The sequence below is a fragment of the Rattus rattus genome, chromosome 13 (genome assembly GCF_011064425.1).
Source record: "Rattus rattus isolate New Zealand chromosome 13, Rrattus_CSIRO_v1, whole genome shotgun sequence".
Lineage (NCBI taxonomy): Eukaryota > Metazoa > Chordata > Mammalia > Rodentia > Muridae > Rattus > Rattus rattus.
The window spans coordinates 78183929-78207294 of NC_046166.1; the positions used below are offsets into that span (position 1 = coordinate 78183929).

At 39.4% G+C, this 23366-nt stretch overlaps 1 pseudogene; it reads left to right on the forward strand.

The window, feature by feature from the left end:
- The first annotated feature begins 9128 nt into the window (after positions 1–9128).
- On the forward strand, positions 9129–10886 carry LOC116914370 (annotated as a pseudogene).
- Positions 10887–23366: the final 12480 nt, after the last annotated feature.

Consider the following 23366-nt stretch of genomic DNA (forward strand, 5'->3'; position numbering starts at 1 on the left):
CATTTTCTTCTTTTTCATTAGGCATGTTACTCCTACAGTCTACACTGCTTTTCTACACAAGGAAGTAGAAACATTCAGTTAAGACTCTTGAGAAAAGGTGTTCCAAATAGCTGAACCTGCAGGTATTGAAAACTATTGCATTTACTTAGGCTACTATTTCCTTCTTTCCTTGCTCCATGAAAATGAGTGGCACTTACGTTCTAGAGCTCATATTATTTTTTTTCCACTTAGACTAGGAATTGTCTGGTATAATAAGATGAATGTTGCTCTATGTTAATTTGAGCCATTCGTATTCTTCCCTATCCCTTTCCCTGCTTCCATATTTTCTCTAGCAGCTTTAAATGTGGGCAAAGGGAGTAGCATGAAGCTTAGGTTTGTTTTTTTATGTAATGTAGGTTCTGAATATGACCTTGATTAAACTGGATGCTAAGTCCATTTCTACCCTTGGCATATGGGACAAAAGGGGAGAAGAAAAAGGGAGCCTGTGTATTTGCAAGGAAGCTCCTGAGCTCAGGTGTCTTCAGCTAATTGGTATCAAGGACCTTGACACTGAAAGAATGAGATTTTGATGCTGAAGCTGATCATTCAATACATAGCAGAATGATTTTCTGCTGAGCAAAACTGCTCATTTATCTTGTATGTGACAAAAAATTCTCTAGTATTTGGTACCACCTTTTATAGAAACAAGAAAATCATTTTAATTGCCAGTTAAGAATGCCGGGTTACTTTAATTTTCAGGATTTTTATTAACTGTGATCTATTTCATTTAAGGCAGCAAAAATGAGGTTTGATGTTAGCCTTCCAATTATTAAATTTCACAGGCATGGTGAGAAGACTTGAAATCATATTTTCAAGATGGAGTCCTGTACATTAAGAATTTAGCATACTTGAATTCAGGAGGACTTCTCACACATAGTAGGGTTTTAATAAATATTTTATAGGATGAAAGATTGATGTGCATTAGCTTGTCTTTCATTCCTTTTGATATCCTGTTCCAACTGACTGAAGTAGGATATAATTTCCCTTCATTACATTTCTCAGACTGAAACACATGGAAATAATTGCTTAGAATGCCCATTTCCACCTTCTCCCACCCATCTTCTCTGCTTGCTGAATCCTGTGAAGCAAGCCAAGGTGCCCTGAGCTGGCTTCTATCCCAGGGGTACCTCCATTCCTCTGCTACCTTCCCTCCTATCTTCATCAGACCTGCTGAGCCTGGACAATACAAGTAAGCTTCTTTTTTCCCACCCATCTTCCCTGTTTGCTGAGTCCTCTGGAGCAAAGCAAGCTGACATAAGCAGCCTGCTATCCAAGGCAGAAATCCATTTTCCTGCCATCTTTTTGCCCACCTGCATCGAATCTATGACTCCTGAACCATACAGACCCACAGATTCTGAACCATATAGACCTACAGATCCAGAACCATACAACCCAAGAATACCAATCAGAGGCCTGCCATACCAGTACCATCAAAGTGAACCCCTGTCCCAATATCTACTACAACAGAAACATCCAGGGACCAAAGCCATCCAGATGGTTAAAGGTTCTTGAAAGAACACAATCAACAAAAGCCAGGGAAATATGCCACCTTCAAAGAGTAGCTACCATTCTACAGCAAGCCCTGGATATTATAACACAACCGAAGATCAAGAAAATCTACACCCAATCTTATAAAGATGCTAGAGGCCTTTAGAGAGGAAATGGACAAATCTCTTAACGAAAGACATGTAAACACAATCAAACAGGTTGAGGTCTTTGAAGAGAAAACAAATAAATCATGGATACAGGGAACATACCTAAATAAAATCAATGCAGTATGCAGCAAACCAGTAGCCAACATAAAACTAAATGGAGAGAAACTTGAAGCAAATCCACTAAAATCAGAGACAAGGTTTCTGACTTTCTCTTCATCTGTTCAGTATAGAACTTGATCTTCTAGCCAAAGCAATAAGACAACTAAAGGAGATCAAGGGAATACAAATTGGAAAAGAAGATGTCATAGTACTGATATTTGCAGATGATATAATAGTATACATAATAGACCCCCAAAATTCTACCAGAGAACTCCTACAGCTGATAAACAGCTTTAGCAAAGTGAGTGGATACAAAATTAACTAAAAGAAATCAGTAGCCCTCCTTTATACAAATGATAAACTGGCCAAGAAAGTGATTAGGGAAACAACACCTTTTGTAATAGCCATGAATAATGTAAAATATATTGGTGTAATCCTAACCAAGCAAATGAAAATTTGAATGACAAGAACTTCAAGTCCTAGAAGAAGGAAATTGAAGAAGATATCACAGGATGGAAGTATCTCCCATGCTCATAGATAGGTAGGATTAATATAGTGAAAATGGACATCTTACCAAAAGCAATCTACAGATTCAATGTAATCCCCATCAAAATTCTAGTGGAATTTTTAATAGACCTTGAAAGGACAATTCTCAGCTTCATATGGAAAAGTAATAAACCCAGGATAATCAAAACAATCCCAAATAATAAAGGAACTTCAGGAAGAATCATCATCTCTAACTTCAAGTTCTTCTACAGAAAAATAGTAATATTGGTACAGAATCAGACATGTTGATCAATGGTATTGAATTGAAGACCCAGAAATAAACCTATGGACACTTGATTTTTGATAAAGAAACAAAACCATACATTGGAAAAAAAAGAAAGCATTTTCAACAAATGGTGCCAGTCTAACTGGATATCTACATTTAAAAGAATGAAAATAAATTCATATTTATCACCATATACAAAACTCAAGTCCAAGTGAATCAAGGACCTCAACACAGAACCTGATACACTAAATCTCATGGAAGACAAAGTGAGAAATACCCTTGAAAGTATTGGTATAGGAGACAATTTCCTGAACCAGTGGCTCAAGCTGTAAGACCAACAATTGATAAATGGGGCCTCATGAAACTGCAAAGCTTCAGTATGCATAGGGCACTCAATAAGGCAAAATGGCAGCCTACAGATTGGGAAATGATCTTCACCAACCCTACATCCGACAGAGAGCTAATATCCAACATTTATTAAAAACTCAAGAAGTTAAACACTAATAATCCAAATAACACAATTAAGAAACTAGAGCACAGGGCTAAACTGAGAATTCTCAACAAAAGAGTCTCGAATAGCTGAGAGGCACTTAAGAAAGAGTTCACCTCCAGGAGACAGACAGGGTTCTAAGTGGAGAGACGGAGTTACCAACCCACAGTCAAAATTTCTGACCCAGAATTATTCCTGTTTAAAAGTGCAGGGACAAAAATGGAGAAGAGACTGAGGGAAAGGAGGTCCAGTAACTGGCCCAAATTGAGACCCATCTCAAGGGGAGTCTCTAAGGCCTGACACTATAGTAATAGTAGATGCTAGGTGTGCTTAGAGACAGGAGTCTAGCATGGCTGCCCTCCCAGAGGCCCAATGAGCAGCTCTCTGAGACAGACACAGACATTTATACCCAACCATTGGACTGAAGTCTGGGACCCCTATGTAGGAATTTGGGGAAGGATTGAAGGAGCTAAAGGGGATGGCAACCCCATAGGAAGATCATCAGTCTCAACTAACCCAGATCCCTGGGAGTTCCCAAAGACTAAGCTACCAACCAGGCAGCATACACGGGCTGGTCTGAGGCCCCCGTTGCGCATATATAGTGGAAGATTGCCTAGTCTGAAATGGTCATGGAAAGCAGATGGAGGGAGGGAACTGGGTGGGAGAGGGAATGGGGGTGGGAGTAAGGGAGTTCAGGGCTGGAGAGGGGTAGGGGCAGGGGTATGGCTGGGTGGCCATGGGAATGAATGGAAATCTGCAATTGATCGCTGGGGACAGGGGGTAGATGGCATCTCCAGGAAGAGATAGAGACCTAGGATAGGGGAAGTACCCAAGAATCAATGGGGGTGCCCTTAGCTGTGACTCACAGCATTTGGACTATGGAACCTGGGGAGGCTGCCTTCTGTGGCCAGGCAGGAACCCTGGTGGACCAAAAAGGACACCAACCCATCCACAAAACTTTTGACCCAAAACCTATCCTGTATACAAGAAATGCAGGGATTGGGAATAGAGCAGAGAGGGATGGGTCAACCAATAAGCAGCCCAATTCGAGACCAATCTATGGGCAAGTACCAGTCCCTGACACTATTTATGATACTCTGTTATGCTTGCAGACAAGAGTGTAGCATGGCTGTCATCTGAGAGGCCTGACCCACAAACTGACTCAGACGGTGGCACACACCTACAGCCAAATAGTGGATTAGAGCTTGGGGACTCTTACGGAAGAATAGGAGGAAGGATAGGAACGCCACAGGACAACCAACAGAATCAAGGAGCCTGGACCCTTGCAGCTTTTAGAGACTGAACCACCAACCAAAGAACATGGGCTGAACCTAGGCCTCCCACCACATATGTAGCAGATGTGCAGCTTGGTCTTCATGTGGGTCCCAAATACTTGGACTGGGGGCTGTCCCAAAAGCTGTTGCTTGTATGTGGGATATGCTTTTCTTGCTGGGCTGCTAGTCTGGTCTCAGTGGCAGAGAAAGTGCCTATCCTCACAGAGACTTGAAGTGCCAGGTTTAGAGGATACCCAGGGGTGCCTCCACTCACTCAAAGGAGAAGGGGTTGGGGTCGGGGGAAAGGGGGAGGATTGTGAGAGGGAGTTACTGGGAGGAAGCAGTGAGGGGGGTGTAAAGTGAATAGGTAAAATAAATAAATAAATAAATAAATTAAATAAATAAATAAATAAATTCTAAAATGTTTCCACTTCAGTGGTGAAAGTTTTACTTGGCTAGAGTAAAAGAATGTAACCAATTGTCTCATTTTCCTTTTCTTTAGATCAGGCACTCTGGGCCTTATATGGCAGGTCCATTGTGAACTAGAAAGTGAACGAAAGTTCTTAGAATGAAGTCTGTATGTCCTATTCAACTATCTTAGAAAAGACAGTGTTGTTGATATTAAGAATATAATTCTAGAGTCTGGAGAACTACATTTTTATTTTGATGTTACCCATCCTCGAATTGTGACTTTGAGCAATCCAATTGGTCTTTCTCTATATCATTGATTTTTATCTGCAAAGTATGAGGTCACAGATTTTATTTCAAGTTCTCAAACTCTCCTTATGTTTCACATAGCAGTCATGTATTATAAACTAGGACCCAAGTCCATTTTAATCTTTAATTTGCTGTTAACCATGGCCCAGCTTCTAGATGTGTAAATGATGTTTGTGATGAATATTTTGATTTTAGTATTGACATTGTAGGACAATTTGAGCAACTTTGAGCAAAGTAACCATGATCTTCATTAAATCAGCTATTTCCGTTTGCAAGCCTCAGTTACAATTTGTTTGGCCTATATAACTGTTGACATTCCTCCATAGAAGGATGGAATGGTGAGAGTAAATAGACCCTCACCTGAAACCAGCCAATCCAGTTTTCCCAGGCATTTGTATTCAATGTGCTTTAATTAAACACGAACTTCTGGGAAGGTCAGTGGGAGGGGCTAGAGCATATAAGATGGTCAAAGTGTGTGTGTGTGTGTGTGTGTGTGTGTGTGTGTGTGTGTGTGTGTGTGTGTGTGTTCCATTCATACAGTTAAAAGGAAGCCATCACCCATGTTGGGTGGATACGTTCCAGGTGCTTTGGGGTCATGCATGTTTCTTCTCTTTAAGTTTAATAAACTTTGGTTTGTGATTAAGACCTTCAGAGTAGATGTTGTTTACATTTTCCCCAGGGGAGGAATTTTTCACAGCAGCAAACAAATTAACTAAAGACAGGACCTTGAATATAGTGGTGTGCTAGGTAGAGATTGGTAGAAGAGGCTTGCCTCCTTCTGATGACTCAGAGATCTTGTTTGAGGCTTAGACACTGGACTGACATGTTTTGAGGTATCTGTGCCTTTGAGGCAGTGGAGGTGCCTCAGTTCATTCACCCCAATCAAGGACATAAGATTGCTGTACTGTTTTGTTTCTTTGGTCTTGCCCCTGGCTGTCAGATGTCACTTCTTATGTTGTGGGTTACTAGGGGAATGTAGGTGGCTAAATTTAAAATCAATAACTTGAAATTTATACATCACACTAAACTGGCAGCCTCTGACTCAAAGGTGACTCCATTTCTTTTGCTTCATATCAAAGTACATAAACACTTGACAACAGTTTTCTTTTCAACTTACAGGCCTGTAAACTGACTGATTTAGGTAATAGCAATGACTTAAGTGCCTAGATTTACCAGAAAAGGAATTTGTCTAAACTAAGAAGGTAAGAGGGATTATTTTGATAGGTGAGTGCAAGCAAATATATTAAGAAATATATCATGTTAAGCATATAAAACAACTATGTTTGACACTGTTTCATTACCAAGTACAGTTATAATATTCTGTGTGTAGCTTACAGGTAATACATTTCATTAAAATGCAAGCTGAATTCAATCATGGAGGTTGTAGGTCCCAATATACTTGTATTTCACTGTCATTTTGATTTTTATGTAATACAAAGAATATATATATTATGTAGTGTTTGTTTTCTAGGTCCTGAATTTACAAAGGCCTCTCTGAGTTAAGGATAAAAATAGGGCATTTTAATAACATTTCAAATTTTCACTTGTCCCAAGATGGTGACATAGGACTTTAAATATTTTAGCAAAATTTCCCAAGTGTGATTATAAGCACACCGTTACTGCTACATGATGCTTGCATGACCCTCGATGTGAATGAGGCTGTGTTCTTTGCAGATCCTTACAAGAAGCCCTGGAGCCCTGGGAATGATTGAAATTGTGTGACTGTGAAGTAGATTGATTACTGCCCTTTATGTCTTTCTTACTCTTTCATTTGTGTTTTAAATATCATTTAGTATTTTGCTAGGTGAAGGAGGAGTGCTTGAGCAGGCAACTCCCTCTTATAGCTCTAGTCATGTGTTTACTAGACTAAATTTGGGTTCGAAACTTAGTAAACTGAGTATCTGCTATAGCTTGGATTTGAAATGGCATTTAAAGACCCATGAATTGATGGCTCACCTCCTGTTTAGGTCTAAGGGAAGGTGGTGGAAAAAATATTGCCTATGTTACACTTAGGCACTTAGCTTTGAGTGGGGCTAAGAATGCTCTTCTCAGATTCAATAAATGGTAGCTCTGTGACTTTTATTGCATGTTGTGGTACTTACAGTCATAAATAGTTACTTTGCACTTTGGTCTCCTTTTAGTTTTTGAAGTTAGGAGTCAGTGAACTTGACATGATGTGCCTAGAGAAAGCTTGCTTTCACATGGCTTCTCTTTGCACTGTGTCCTCAATAAAAGTAGTTGTTCCACAATGCTTTTCCCATGGAACTAGCAGAAAAATGAGAAGGTAGCAAAATCAAATGAAGATTGTTTTTTCATATTTTTATGAAAACATTAGGTATTTAAAATATTAGTTATTGTTTTTTTGTTGTTTGGCTATATTCTTTTTTTTTCTCCATCTTTATTAACTTGGGTATTTCTTATTTACATTTTTGTTATTCCCCTTCCCGGTTTCTGGGCCAACATCCCCATAACCCCTCTCCTTCTTTATGGGTGTTCCCCTCCCCATCCATCCCCCATTACCGCCCTCCCCCAACAATCATGTTCCTGGGGTTTCACCAACCAAACTTCCCTTCTATTGATGCTCTTACTAGGCTATTCATTGCTACCTATGAGGTTGGAGCCCAGGGTCAGTCCATGTATAGTCTTTGGGTAGTGGCTTAGTCCCTGGAAGCTCTGGTTGGTTGGCATTGTTGTTCATATGGGGTCTCGAGCACCTTCAAGCTCTTTCAGTCCTTTCTCTGATTCCTTCAACGGGGGTCCGTTCTCAGTTCAGTGGTTTGCTGCTGGCATTCGCCTATGTATTTACTGTATTCTGGCTGTGTCTCTCAGGAGAGATCTACATCCAGTTCCTGTCAGCCTGCACTTCTTTGCTTCATCCATCTTATCTAGTTTGGTGGCTGTATATGTATGGGCCACATGTGGGGCAGGCTCTGAATGGGTGTTCCTTCTGTCTCTGTTTTAATCTTTGCCTCCCTATTCCCTCCCGAGGGTATTCTTGTTCCCCTTTTAAAGAATTAGTGAAGCATCCGCATTTTGGTCATCCTTCTTGAGTTTCATGTGTTCTGCGCATCTAGGGTAATTCGAGCATTTTGGCTAATATCCACTTATCAATGAGTGCATACCATGTGTGTTTTTCTGTGATTGGGTTACCTCACTCAGGATGATATTTTCCAGTTCAAACCATTTGCCTATGAATTTCATAAAGTCATTGTTTTTGATAGCTGAGTAATATTCCATGGTGTAGATATACCGCATTTTCTGTATCCATTCCTCTGTTGAAGGGCATCTGGGTTCTCTCCAGTTTCTGGCTATTATAAATAAGGTTGCTATGAACATAGTGGAGCATGTGTCTTTGTTATATGTTGGGACATCTTTTGGGTATATTTGGCTATATTCTTTATCATTGCTATATTTAGCAGCACCTTAAAATGATAATGAGCCTATCTATGTTCAAAGAGAAAAGGCTATATTCAACAAGGCTTGTAGTTTCACAAGTAAGAACCAGCTTAATTATGTGATACTACAGAGAATCTAAAAGTGCTATACTTCGTGATAGCATATAGCTTCCTAAAATTAATCCCTCAGAAATTATTACTCTTTTGGAGTTTTTAGCAGTCAATCCACTAATCATTTAATTAATGTGATGGTGTTAATATGCTTGTCTCATGGGAAGTGGCACTATTAGGTGTGCCCTTGTTGGAATAGGTATGATTTTGTTAGAGTAAGTCTGTCACTGTGGAGGAGGAGATTTGAGGATATATATATATATATATATTTTTTTTTTTGAGGATACACATACACATGTATGTATGAAAGTATATATGTGCACAAGCTCTGTCCAGTGTGAAACAAAGTAGTCTCCTCTTGGGTACCTTCAGACCAAGATGTAGCTCCCTAATCACTCTAGCTCCTCTAGCTCCTTATCTGCCTGCACTCTGCCATGCTTTCTTCCATGATATTAATGGACTGAAACTCTGAAATTGTAAACCAGCCCCAATTAGATGTTTTCTTTTGTAAGGGTTGCCTTGATCACACTGTCTCTTTACAGCAATAGAAACTTTATGTAAGACAGAAGTTGGTAATCTCCTATTACATGGTATGCAGTTATTGATTTAGAAAATACCCTTTTCTCTGTACCTGTTCATAAGGACCACCAGAAGCAATTCGCTTTCATTTGGCAAGGCCAGCAGTTTACCTTTACAGCTTTTCCTCCTTCCTTGTGTTATAACGTAGTTAGAAGGGCTCTTGATTGTCTCTTCTACAAAATATCACACTGGTGAACTATATTGATGACGTTGTGCTGATTGGACCAGTGAACAGAAGGTAGAATCCACTTTGGACTCATTGGTAACACATAGGTGTATCAGATATGGGAAAGAAATACAACCAAAATTCAAGGACTGTCCACCTCTGTGAAATTCTTAGGAGTCCAGTGATGTGGGCATGCTGAGATATTCCTTCCTAGGTGAAGGATAAGTTATTGCACCTGGCCCCTCCCATCACCAAGAAAGAAGCACAACGTTAATGGGTCTATTTGGATTCTAGAGACAGCACATTCCTCTCTTGGGTGTGTTACTCAGGCCCATATACCAAGTGACTCAGAAAGTGGCTAACTTTGTGTGGGGCCTAGAACAGGAGACAGCTCTTCAACAGGTTCAGGCTGCTGTGCAAGCTGCTCTACCACTTGGATCATATGATTCAACAGACCTGATGGTACTTGAGGTGTCAGTGGCAGTTAGGGATGGTTGTTTGAAGCCTTTGGCAGGACCCTATAGGCAAACCACATAACAGACCTTTGGGATTTTGGAGCAAGCTCTACCATTATTTGCAGACAACTATTCTTTTGAAGACAGTTCTTGACATTCTACTGGGCCTTAGTGGAAGCTGCATGTTTGACAATAGGCTACCATGTTACCATGAGACCTGAACTGCCCTCAGGAGCTAGCTGTTATCAGTCCTATCATGTCATGTGGTAGGATGTGCACAGCAACAATCTATTACCAAATAGAAGTGATATATATGTGATCAGGCCTGAACAGGTCCTGAAGGCACATGAAGAAGTTGCCCAAATGCCTATGGTTTCTATTTTTTGTTACAATTCGGTTTGCTGTCAAGCATGCTCCTATAGCATCATGTGATATTTCCTATGATTACTTGACTGAGGAAGAAAAGACTAGGACCTGGTTTACTGATGGTTCTTCACATTATGCAGTCACAATCCAGAAGTAGACAGCTGTAGCATTACAACAACTTTCTGGAACAACTCTGAAAGATACCTGTGAAGGAAAATCTTCACAGTGGACAGAACTTAGGGAGTACACATGGTATTACAGTTTGTTTGGAAGAAGAAATGGCCAAATGTATGATTGTTCACTGACTCATGATCTGTAGCCATTGGATTGGCTGGATGGTCAGGGACTTGGAAAGATCATGATTGGAAAATTTGTGAGAAAGACTTCTGGGGAATACGTATGTGGATAGATATTTCCAAATGGGCAAAGGGTATGAAGATATTTGTGTCACATGCAAATGCTCATTGAAAGGTGTTTTCAGTCAAGAAGGAGTTCAGTAATAAAATGGACAGGATGACTTTATGGATGGATAGTCAGCTTCTTTCCCCAGCCACTCCCATCATTGCCCAATGGGAGCATGAGCAAAATGGCCATGTTGGCAGAGATGAGGGTTATGCATCAGTACAACTCACCAAAACTGACTTGGCTACAGCTGCTGCTGAATGCCAGATTTGCCAAAAGCAGAGACCAACACTGAGCCCTACATATGGCACCATTCCCGAGGTGTCCAGCCAGCAACCTGGTAGCATTGAACCACTTCCTCCATGAAAAAGACAACATTTTGCTCTTATTGGAGTAGCACACACAATGTGTGTGTGTGTGTGTGTGTGTGTGTGTGTGTGTGTGTGTGAGAGAGAGAGAGAGAGAGAGAGAGAGAGAGATCTGTGTGTATATCTGCACCTATGTGTGTCTGTGTCCGTATTGTGTTTTGTGATGCTGAAATTAAACTTAGAATTTTATGCATGATAAGCAAAGGCTTTACCACTGATTTATATCCACAGTCTGATTAGGTTTAATTAATGTAACAAATAATTTTTATGTCACCAAAATTGATTTCCTTCTTTATATTAATAAGATATAAGCCAAGTACTGCCAACACTCCAAGACACAGGCACTACTTCCAAGGAAGCTCCTAGTCCTTAAAGAAAGATAGAAATATAATTTAGCGATGTGATACAACAGTTCTAGTTTAGTAAGAGAAATAGTTCCAGGGTAGGGAGATTCACTATTTACTCATCCACTCATTATTTCATTTGGCTTTTGTGTATGTTATCTATGTAGTCTTAGAGTCAAGAAATAGTAGTAAGATGGAATTTGTCATTGTTTTTATGAAACTTGTATTTTCACAGAGGATAGATTGAATTGAATGATTGAATAAAAGAATTAAGTAGTAACACAGTTAGAAGTACCTTGAAAGAAATCAGAAAAACTCATGGTAATGTATCACAAAGCATTAGGTTCCATTAATCTAGTAAGTATTTCAAATGTATATACCATTAATCTAGTAATATATATATATATATATACTGTACTGCTGAAATAGTTTCTTGCTATATATATTAGACAACCCACACTGGACCATTTACTGGGTCAGGGGTTGCACAGGAATCAATGGATCTGATTTTCAGGGCTGACTGAGATATTGACAGCCCCATGATGTCATGGGACATCTCTAGACCTCCCTTTTCCCCACTTGCACATGGGAAGTATTGGAATGGGTGATCTCAAAGTTGTACCAGATTAAAATTTCATACTCCCAGTAGGATAAAAATTCTCATTATTTTGAAGAAAGGCTGACATATAAATAGACAAATTCTGTACATATCCTTAATAAGGTTGAGAATATAAGACAATGTAATCATTGACATTATCATGCAAGGCAGACCACAATGTATCTGCTTAGACCTCATCAGTGTGGAATTTTGAAGTAAGTGTAATTCACCAGAGGTACCCCAGCTCTGAGCCCCCAGGTCATAGGTTTGGTTACTTAAACTGTGTGTGTGTGTGTGTGTGTGTGTGTGTGTGTGTAGCTGCATATATGTTATGCTGTGGTTATGCTGTGGCTATGGAAATCAGAGGAAAATCTTGTGGACTCAGTTGTTTCCTTACACATTTCTGTGGTTTCCAGAGAAACTCAGGTCATGAATCTTATGTGTCAAGTGCTCACTTTAAAAACACATTTTGAATTTGAATATTCTATGCAGTGTATTTTATCATATTTTTCTCACCTCCAACTCCTCTTAGATCCTTCCTAGTCACCCAACATCATGTTCTTTTTCTTTTTAAAACAAACAAAACCAACCAGGCAAAAAGCCACAACAAATTATGGAAACATGGAGTCTGATTTGTGTTGATCAACTACTTTTGAGCATAGGGGCCTGTCCTCCAGTATGGTTGATATACATATACCAAGTGTCCCTCCATTGAAGAAAAGTCTCTGTCCATTTTCCAGCAGCTATGACTTGTGGATAGCTTTTTTGGCTAAAGACCCAGTTGCCTTCCTCTGCATTGTGAATTTGTCAGACTTGGAGCTTGTCCAGATCTTGTGTGTGCTGCTGTGCTGCTGGTGCCTATCTCTGATATGTGTATCAGTTCTGTTGTATCTTGAAAATACTATTTCCTTAAAATCATCTTTTACCCCTGTCTCTTACACTCTTTCTGCTCATACTTGGTATAGATGCCTGAGCCTTGAGGGGAGGGGTCTGATATCCCATTTAAGGCTGAGCAATGGATCAGTAATAGAAATCTTTGAGTTCCAGTTCAGGTTTGTTATTTTAAGCCTTAACACAGGGCAATTACCATCCTCAAGTAAAAAAAGGACATAACATATTTTAACTGTATGTTAGCCATTTGTCCTAATTTCATGAAGGCTTTGAAAATTCTGCAGTGTCTTTTTTTCTTTTCTTTTCTTTTTATTATTATTAAGTTGAGGACTTATAATTCCTTTCAGATTTCGGCAACATTCCCCCCCCCCTTCCTTATGGGTGTTCCCCTCCCACCCTCCCCCTTGCTTCCCTCTCCCCAACAGTCTAGTTCACTGGGGGTTCAGTCTTAGCAGGACCCAGGGCTTTCCAATGGTGCTCTTAAATATTCATTGCTACCTATGGGTCAAGTCCCAGTCCATGTATAGTCTTTGGTTACAGATCTGTTTGGTTAGCATTGCTGTCCAATGGGGTCTCGACTCCTTCAATTCCTCCAACAGGGGTCCTGTTCTCAGTTCAGTGGTTTCCTGCTGGCACACGCCTCTGTATTTGCTGTATTCTGGTTTTGAAATATGCATTCACATTTTGATCATCCGTCTTGAGTTTCATATGTTCTAGGCATCTAGGGTAATTCGAGCATTTGGGCTAATAGCCACTTATCAATGACATACCATGTATCTTTCTGTGATTCTCACTCAGGATGAAGTTTCAGCAACCATTTGCCTACTTAATTTCATAAAGTCATTGTTTTTTTGATAGCTGAAATATTCCATTGTGTAGATGTACCACATTTTCTGTATCCATTCCTCTGTTGAAGGGCATCTGGGTTCTTTCCAGAGGCTGCGATGAACATAGTGGAGCACGTGTCTTTTTATATAGGTTGGGGGATCTTTTGGGATATATGCCCAGGAGAGGTATAGCTGGATCCTCAGGCAGTTCAATGTCCAATTTTCTGAGGAACCTCCAGACTTTTCAGAATGGTTGTAGACAACAATGGAGGAGTGTTCCCCTTTCTCCCATCCTCCCAGCATTTGTTTTTTGATCTTAGCCATTCTCACTGGTGTGAGGTGAAATCTCAATTTGCATTTCCTTATGACTAACGATGTTGAACATTTCTTTAGGTGTTTCTCGGCCATTCAGCATTCCTCAGCTGTGAATTCTTTGTTTAGCTCTGAACCCCATTTTTTAATAGGGTTATTTGTCTCCCTTCTAACTTCTTGATTGGTTTTCCAATGAAATCTAGGGAATCCCAGCAGACGTTACAGATAAAGACGAAATCACTAGGTTTTGAAAGACAGCTTGGAGATCTGCAGCTACACAGACTGAATCTTCCCTCTTATTCCTAAAGCAGCTGTGGAGTTCAAGAGAGAGAGAGAGAGAGAGAGAGAGAGAGAGAGAGAGAGAGAGAGAGAGAGAGAGAGAGAGAGAGAGAGACTTACTAGCACATACTTTCCCTCATGTTCATTACTAAACAGAAGCTTGCAAGTCTTTCTCTCTTGATTGGTTTCTAAGCTCTGGAGTTTTAGCATGGTGGTAAGGCTGCCTGTAGTTCCCTGCTTGCTTTTCCAGCCACTCCTCTTTAAGTGAGTTCTGGCTGGCATTTAGGGCAATCTGGAGGGTTAATTACAGGCCACAATGGTGATTTAATCCTGCTGTAAAGACACCGTACAGGCTGTGGAACACTTGATTTATGCAAATATGACCTTACACAGATTATTCTATGAAGCCCATAAAAACATTTTAGAGATGGAAATTTTATTTGGGCAGAAACACATAGTTCTACTGTGTGGGGATGATTGCTGCTAAGCCAGAGTTCTGGGCAAGCAGCTGCCACCACAGGGGAGAGCTTTAGCCTTTGCTTTCATGTTGCTCTGCATTTCTACAGGTTTCATTTGTGTTACCTCTTTAGATGCATTCTAACTGTGACTGAATGAAAACCAGGCAATGGCAAAGGGTTTAGATGGAGAAAGACGAAGTTTAAAGAGGCTTGGAGGTGCCAAGACCTTTATTCCATTATGTGTAGATTTTATTTGGCTACTTTAATGTTGTGATGTAGTTTGAACAAAAGCATGCACATGAGAGCACATCACATTTCTTCGCATGGTGAGTGCTTTAGAGTCTAGGTTGTGGGACAAGCAGGTGGGATTACAAGTTTTGTCTCTTTTTAGCTATGTGACCTTTAACAAAATGTTCTTCACTAGGTTCCAACTGAGTTACTCACCTATAAAATGGGCGTGGAGTGTCCTGAAGATTGCATGAGGTAATACAGGGGAAGTGCTTCCTGCTACTTTCAAAGCATACTGTCATTCACAATTCAGTTCATTCCTCATATAGTTGCTGGCAATGTTTCCTTTTTATAAATATTGTATTTCATAAGTGTCCATGACAGCTTCTGCTTCCAGACTCCTCTGTATATTTCTGAAGAACTTACAAAGATAGGATCTACAGAGACACCAACCGTAATGAGCCTCACAGATGAAATGGCAAACAAATATGCATTTGTCTTAACATCTGTGATGATTAAACCTTGAGCAATGTTTCAAGTTGGAAAGTTTCTCACACTGTTTTACCCATTAAAATTATTTACAAGCCTTACCCTAGGATAATGTTTCTTAACAGGAGAAGATTTCAACCTCCAGAAGACATTTAACAACATCTGTACATTCATGTGGTATTTTAAAGCTCATGAGATATAAAGGGGATGTATTGAGTTTTTAATGGGGCATTGCAAATAGTTATCATGGATCAATAGAATAGAATGTGCACCAATGTAAAGTGTAAAAGTGACAGACAGAGAAGGTAAGTACAGTTGCCTTTTAAGGAGAACAGGGCATTGCACACGGAAACTTTTTATTGTGAATAAAACTGAGCTGCTTGAAATGATAGTATTAAAGGGAAGATTAAAGGCATAAACTACTGCTAGAACTAATGACTGAGGTTGGCCTTGCATCTCCTTTAACCTGTTAGCTAAAAGTACTGCTGACACTGCTCTACAGTTAGAATGCCTACATGTGCCTGAGAGCCTTTGCAAGCAAGGTTGCATATGTTCTGGTATTTGAACCAATCTTACATGCCGAGAGCAGGCAGGTGTGGAAAGCAAGTGTCGTTTTGGGTCACTGATGAAACTCAGGACTGTGCTGGAAGACTCAGCTTTTATCTTTTGAGAGCTTTGGCAATGGAAAGCCAGGAGACCTAATGGCACAGTATTGCCTGAGGCACTCTTCTATTAGATAAGTTTGTATTTTATTCTCCTGGCTTTTAGATATTTATGGGTTTCCCTAAATCTACTGCTTTCCATTTCTGTCTGGTTCAAATTTACTTGACGTGTACCTGGATCCTTGGCAGAGGGGCTTAAACTCACTAACTGGAAACTTCATTTATTTATTTTTTCAAAGAATCCATTTTTGTTTAGAAGTTGTGCCAGCAAGATCTCTGATGAGACATTGCCTAAGTTCTTCCCCAGGCTCAGAATTCCATCAGCTATGGTTTGCTTTTTTTCAAAAGCCACAGAGTTTCATTGTTGTAAACACTGTAAGATCTATTCCCTTAACTAACTTGTAAGCATCAGCTCTAACATTGTAAATATTGTCCTGATGTTCTACACCACATCTCTGTAACTGATTTGTCTTTCGAATTAATCAGCTAATTAATTCATGTGTATTCATGTGTGCTGGTGTGTGTCATGTGCACGTATGTGCAATTATATGTAGAGTCTGAAAGACGTTGGTTGTCATCCTCTGGAGTGCTGTTTATCTTCTTTGAGACATGATTCATTGGCTTGGGGTTTACCAATCAGGCTGGCAGGATGGCCAGTGAGTCTCGGGTCCTCCTTTCTTTGCTTCCCTAATGCCAGGTTGACTCATATCTCCCACCACATCCATTAGTTTTACATGGGTTTGGGGGTCAAATTTATGTTATCATGCTTTACTTATCAATCGATATTGACTAATATCAATTTTTGTCTAAATACTAAAGAGAAAATGTAACAACACTAAAGGATAGCTGAGACAATGGTAAGAAGGGGATCCATTTTTGGTGCGTCTCAGGCACATTCATTAATTCTTCATAACTGTAGATATCATAGACATCATTTTATGAATTAGTAACTCTGTTTTAAAAACCAGGCAATAGCCAGAAATATGGCAACATGGTTACAGCTGAGTCCTTTGCTTCATCACCAGTGCTCATAAATTGGGTGCTGGACAATCCATAGAATCACTGCCTTGGCAAGCTTTCTTTTCTTTGAACAGGGACCTTTGGTCTTGTGGTCTTACACATTCTGTGGGAAATAAGTATTTTAGTTGTTCCTGTATTTTGAAACACAGAACCTGAGGTGGTTGTATTTTGAAAAGTACTTAAATTACATAGATACATTCTTGATTCCTTCCCCCCCCATTTTATATAATAGCATTGGTTTTGTATTTTATTTTATTTACTATTTTTTTTACACCCCAGATTTTATCTCCCTCCTGGTTCACCATCTGATTATCCACACCCCAGCTGTCCAGTCTCCATGAGGATGTCCCTACTGCCATCCCCAACCCCACCAGTCTCTTGAGGGTTAGGTTCATCTTCTTTGACTGAACCCAGACCCAGACCCAGCAGTCCTCTGTTCTATATGTGTTGGGGGCCTCATATCAGCTGGTGTATGCTGCCTGGTTGGTGGTCCAGTGTCTTAGAGATCTCAGGAATCCAGGTTAACTGAGACTGCTGGTCCTCTTACAGGGTTGCCCTCCTCTTCAGCTTCTTTCAGCTTTTCCTTAATTCAACCACAGGGCTCATCAGCTTCTATCCACTGGTTGGGTGTAAATATCTGCTTGTTGGGTCTTTCGGAGAGTAGTCATGGTAGGCCCCTTTTTGTGAGCACTCCATAGCTTCAATGTTTTCTTGTTTAAGTTCAGCTGTCCCATCTGATTTACTGCTGAACTTGGATGAGTCAACTCTTGAGTGAGAAATCTTGCTTCTTGTTACTTAAGAAATTTGGCTCCTTGTTCCTTGAGAAATGTCCTTGAATGCCCTGTGAGACATAAATAGCTCAAATGCACCTTGGAGGCCAGGAATGATGTTTATCAAGAAGGCTATAAGCCTATCTTAGAGCTGCTTCAGTAGGAATCAATTGCTCCCTTTTCTTCCCCTTTCTCTCTTCCTTGTCTTAACTTTTTCTTTATCTTCTTCTTTCCTTCTCTCCTTATGTTACCAACAGCTTTACTAACAACAAACATTTCTTCTGAAATGCCTGTCAGAATGCCTTTTGAGAACAGTCCTTTAATAAGCACCACTGTAAGTCATAATGGGGTAGTAGTTGACTCGAAGTGTCCAAATTCACATTATATCATCTATCAGTACATACAATTTAAATATTTTAGTTCAGAAATGGTTTTCACTTTCTTCTTTCTTTCTTTCTTTCTTTCTTTCTTTCTTTCTTTCTTTCTTTCTTTCTTTCTTCCTTTCTTCCTTCTTTTCTTTCTTTCTTTCTTTTCTTTCTTTCTTCCTTTCTTCCTTCTTTTCCTTCTTTTCTTTCTTTCTTTCTTTCTTTCTTTCTTTCTTTCTTTCTTTCTTTCTTTCTTTCTATTTCTCTAATTTTTTAAAGAATAGATTATTTTCTCAAACAATACATCCCAGTAGTAGGAGTTCATTTAAAACTTCAGTTCCAACCACCTTATTTGCTGTCATTAATTTAATGCATGTTTTTACTGCCCTATAAAAATTGTCTTTAACTCTGGGCTTGTGCAGAAAACTTGCCAGCAGAGAAAGCTGTCCTGACTTAGCTCAGAGACATTTAGTTTGAAATGCTAGCCTAGGGTAGGCAAGCCTTTTAATTACATGAAACTATGGCAGGCCATCGTCTCAAAGTTTATATGAGTAGTGTGTTACCTTGAGCACTATCATTGCTTAATGATTGCCACAAACTTGGAATGGAGAAATTTAATTAGGAATAGCAACTCAGCAATTGGTCACTAAATAACAGAAAAGAGAGGGAGTGAGAGGAGTGAGGGGGAGTGGAGGGAAGATACTGTGGTCTAGTAACAGGACCTAGCCCCAGAGCTTAGTAGGCCCTGAAACCTTAGCACAACTGCCTCCATGATGAGAGTACCAGTCAGGCCATAAAATTCAGCATGTAGACAGTAACATAACAAAGACTTAACTTATCAAAGTCCATAGTTCTGAGAAAGACTCTAATGTACTAATTTTGTTTTTTAGCTTCTGTAGTTCTGCTTTTGACTAACTGTTGTTGTTAACTGAAGTATGTCAACCACAGCATGGTTTTTGTGCTTAAAAGCTCACATTGAGAAAGGCTTGGTGCTACAGTGGGATTCTGAACACCCAGAGTAGTCATTGCCTGTCTAATAAAAATGTTCTATTGGTTTAAACCCATATCTGGGCAGTCTTGGTGAATAGCCCAGAACAGTCTAGGAATATAAAGCTGTTGATTCTTCCTGAATAAGACTTGGGCTTTGTGCTTCTTTTCCTTTTCAAATAAGGATAGATGTGCATTCAGCTATGTACATTTTCTTTTCAGTTTCTTTGGACCATATTTAGCCACTTGTACTCTGCCCATGTCTTTGGCTGTGTGAACTGAACTGGCTTGTGTAGTTATAAAGCCTTCCATTCTTAAAAGGCAGCGTGGAAGTGTAGATGGAATAGATTTAGACCCACCTCATTGAGATCATGCTCTCAGAAGCATGTGCTATATATTCTGTGCTTTTCATATGTGGAAATATAATGACACATTAAAAACTCTTTATTTTTTTAACTTTAAATTCCCTTAAAAGGAAATTCCATACTTTCTCTAGAGTGAGATATTGTTGTTGAACATAGAGAACTGTTTATATTACTTGGTAATGATACAAAATGGTTTGATTTCAGTCTCATGTAAATACCATGAAAGATACTTTATTGTTGGAATTGTGAATTACAGAGTGAGTCCTTGGAACCTACAGTATTCTAGTATGTATTGACATGGGTGGTTAGATGGGGCAAATGTGGACTCACAGACCACCTGCACACCAGAGATGTGGTCTCTCTAAAAATCATGACAGGTTATTTCATCTCTGTTCGTCCGTTGTATAGAAAGTGTCTATGAGAGCACAACTCCTTTCTTCCTTCACCTCTGACAGGGCATCTGTGAAAAGCACTCCGAAGCAATCCTGCCAACTCAGCGACAGAATGTAAGTAGTGTATAAATATGTAACAGCAGCCATTACCAGCTGATCCCCTGTCTTTGGAAAGAATCTCTTACTGTGAGGAGAATGAGGGGCAATTTGAAATGGCTTGAGGTAAGTGGCATTTCATATATTACCAATCAAATTAACCCTGAATCTTTCTTTGCTACATAGAATTCTTGTTGTTTTATTTTTTCTCCATCACTAGAAATTACGATGATGCTGATAAAAATTGAAAATTAAGATGATGCATTTTCCATTTGCAGGATTGCACTTCAGAGTCCTCTCCTTCCTCGGGGGGAGGGGGGGACCTGTTCTGTGCATCAATCAAACTGATTGAGACTAGAGAAATGGAGACTGTCACAAATTCAGAAGGCACTGGCATGTCTAGTATGTCAGTTTCAACATGGAGACCAGTTCTCTTCCTTTCCTTTCTCTAGCACTTAGTCCTCAGACCAGATGAACTTGGAAAATTTTATGAATGTGGTCCAATGCTGATTCTATTTTCTCCTTATTTTCACTTGGGCAATTTGGATCCTTAATAGAAATTAAGTTTCCTTGGATCCTAGTATTTCTCTATATTTGAGGTAAAAGCAGCTGCTGTGGAGATGTGCATGGCAAGCTTTTGCATTTATGCTCTTTGTTGTAGTAGGAATGGCAGGGCACCTCTATGTAAATGCTGGGTCCATGCAGCCACAAAACATCTCCTGCAGGAGGAACTAATTGAGGACTGCTGGAAAGACCAAAGATTGCTGGTGGAGATAATGCCAGCCAGTCAAGAACTGTTGTTAAGATGGGGTGCAGGTGGAGGGTATTAAAGTAGCTTGCATCAGTGTTCACAGAGTTTGTTGCAGTGTTTCTTACCTGCTCCCAGTCTGTGTCATTGACTCCGTACCACCTCACTCATAGCTTCCAAGGGCAGGTAGGGTCAGGCAGCAAGTAATCCAAGACATAGGCAACACTTTGTAAATATTATGCATATCTTCAGTAAAGGTGAAGGTTCACCTACATACATACACTTGCCATGGACATTTTATACTGATTCCCTTCTAACCCAGAGTTCTGCTGTTTCCACCTCGGTTGCCTCAACAAGAGTTATTAGGAACCCTCTGGATACAGTTTTATTGCAATTCACTCCTAACCCGTCTGTCATCCATGCAGCAATGCAGGGTAATCTCCTTTTTTTCAACCTTGGAAACATAGAATTGTAATTATTTTGTGGTACTCCGTATTTCACTACAGACATACAGTTCCCATTTTCTCTATTGGTCCCAAATCCAAGATATATGCCTTCTTACTCATGTATTCCCCTAGCTTTCAATCTTTAGAGAAGTTTGCAAATCTTTACAGAAAAATACAAGACATTACAATAGATAGGCAAAACAAAGACTAGGAATTTTATTTGCATCTGGACAGTGTCTAGAAAAAATGTGCTGAAGCCGAAGGGCAGGATGATATGAAGATGGCACCCAAACTTCTAGAGTCAGAGCTCAGGAGCCACTGGCTAGCAGTCAGCTACGTTAAGCACATCAGGGGTGAGGTAGTATAGATGGTCACTATTTACACACATTCGCATTAACTTAGAGAGGCATTTGAGCAAATTAACACAGTGAACAATGTACAGAGCATCTGTGCCAAGTGAAGTTGAATTATTAAATGAGATTGGAATAAGATAGTGAGCAAGAAAGTTTTAGCCTTGATTTGGGAAGAAATTACTCATTAGCAAATGGGTCCAATTCTTACTTGGGAAAGACTTGGACAAATATTTAAAGGAAGTGCCAGAAAGTAAGTGTGTGTGTGTGTGTGTGTGTGTGTGTGTGTGTGTGTGTGTGTGAGTGAGAGAGAGAGAGAGAGAGAGAGAGAGAGAGAGAGAGAGAGAGATCTAGCTTTTTTGAGAATGGTCAAGTTGAACACTGCTAATTGAGGACTATTATGACTGTAGAAATTCAATGAGATGACTATTTTTCCTATTAGGCAGGCATTAATTATGCCATTGTACTCCCTCTCTAAATAGTAATTTATCAAAAACTTTGATGATTATATCAATTGGTAATCAATTGATGGGTAATCAAATTGCTGTCCAAACTACCTTTCTTAAATAATCCAAGGCAGGGCTATTCAGGCACAATGCTATATGGAATCCCTGGACACTATCATCTCTGTGAGTAGCAGTCAAAAGACTATTGTGATGGCTGAATTTATCTTATATTGAAAATATATTTGGTTTAATTTATGTTGTTTTCTGAAAAATCTGCTTCTTTAAGAAATGTAGTCAATAGCCCTTGATAGTTATTTCATATACTAGGGGAGTATAGATCCACACAGGTTACAGACCATTGACTTACCTCACTGAGTTCCTCCATGTTTCTTCTGCAACCCCTTTCTCCCTCTTGACTTCTCTCTGGATATTCTGGGTGTTGTCTTCCTGCTTTTATGTTTTTCCACATTTCTATTTCACAGAACTTGCACCTGAAAAAGTGTTGCTTTAACAATGGCTGTGCTGTAGATGAGCTTTTCCTAGCAGTTACAATTAAGTAAAATTGACTAAAATAACTAGATTTCAGGTGTGGAACACCCTAGCCTTACTACTCATAAAGACAATTAATACTAATAGTGGGGTAATTAGTATCAATTGGATGTTTTAGATGGAATTTGCTGCTGTAGGAATGAAAACTTGAATGGCAAGTTATTTATTACACAAAGCACAACGTTTTGCCAAATTTTCATACAGATTCATCCATACTAAAAGAAATAGAGCCATTTATCTGGAAATTTCAGGTAGAAGATTTTTACTACTCAAGGCTAAAATTATGCTGTCTTAAGTCACCTCTGTTGATAACTCACGTTGATTAAATTACCTGAAGTATTGCTTATATCCTTACTTCATTTATTACTGAAGAAAATATTGCAGAAACATTCTGTAACTCACTGCTTAGCCATGTGAATAATCCCATTCAGGATTTCCAGTCTCTTAAAATATAACCCCCATGTTGAGGACTGATATTGGAAACAATAGCAGTCCCAGAATTCAGAGGAATTCTTGGGAGTCTAAGAATATGACATGATTTTTTGCCTTGTTATAATTTCGAATGGAAAAAAAGGTTTTCATAGGATCTGAGAACAAGAGCTGAAAGACTTGCACTCAGAGATTCATTTGTTTATTTGTTGTTTTTGTTGCTTAGCATAGAAATGGTCACTGACTTGTTTTATATGTCAAGAAAATGCAACAGTCCACCCACAAATAAAATTTTTTATAGCATAAAATAATCTGTAGCTGGATACATATTTATAATAAAACAATTATCCTCTGTAAAAGTTTCTCCTGGTTTTATTATGGTTGCCTTAGACCAATCTCAAGTTTCCTTGCATAGGATACAGTAGGT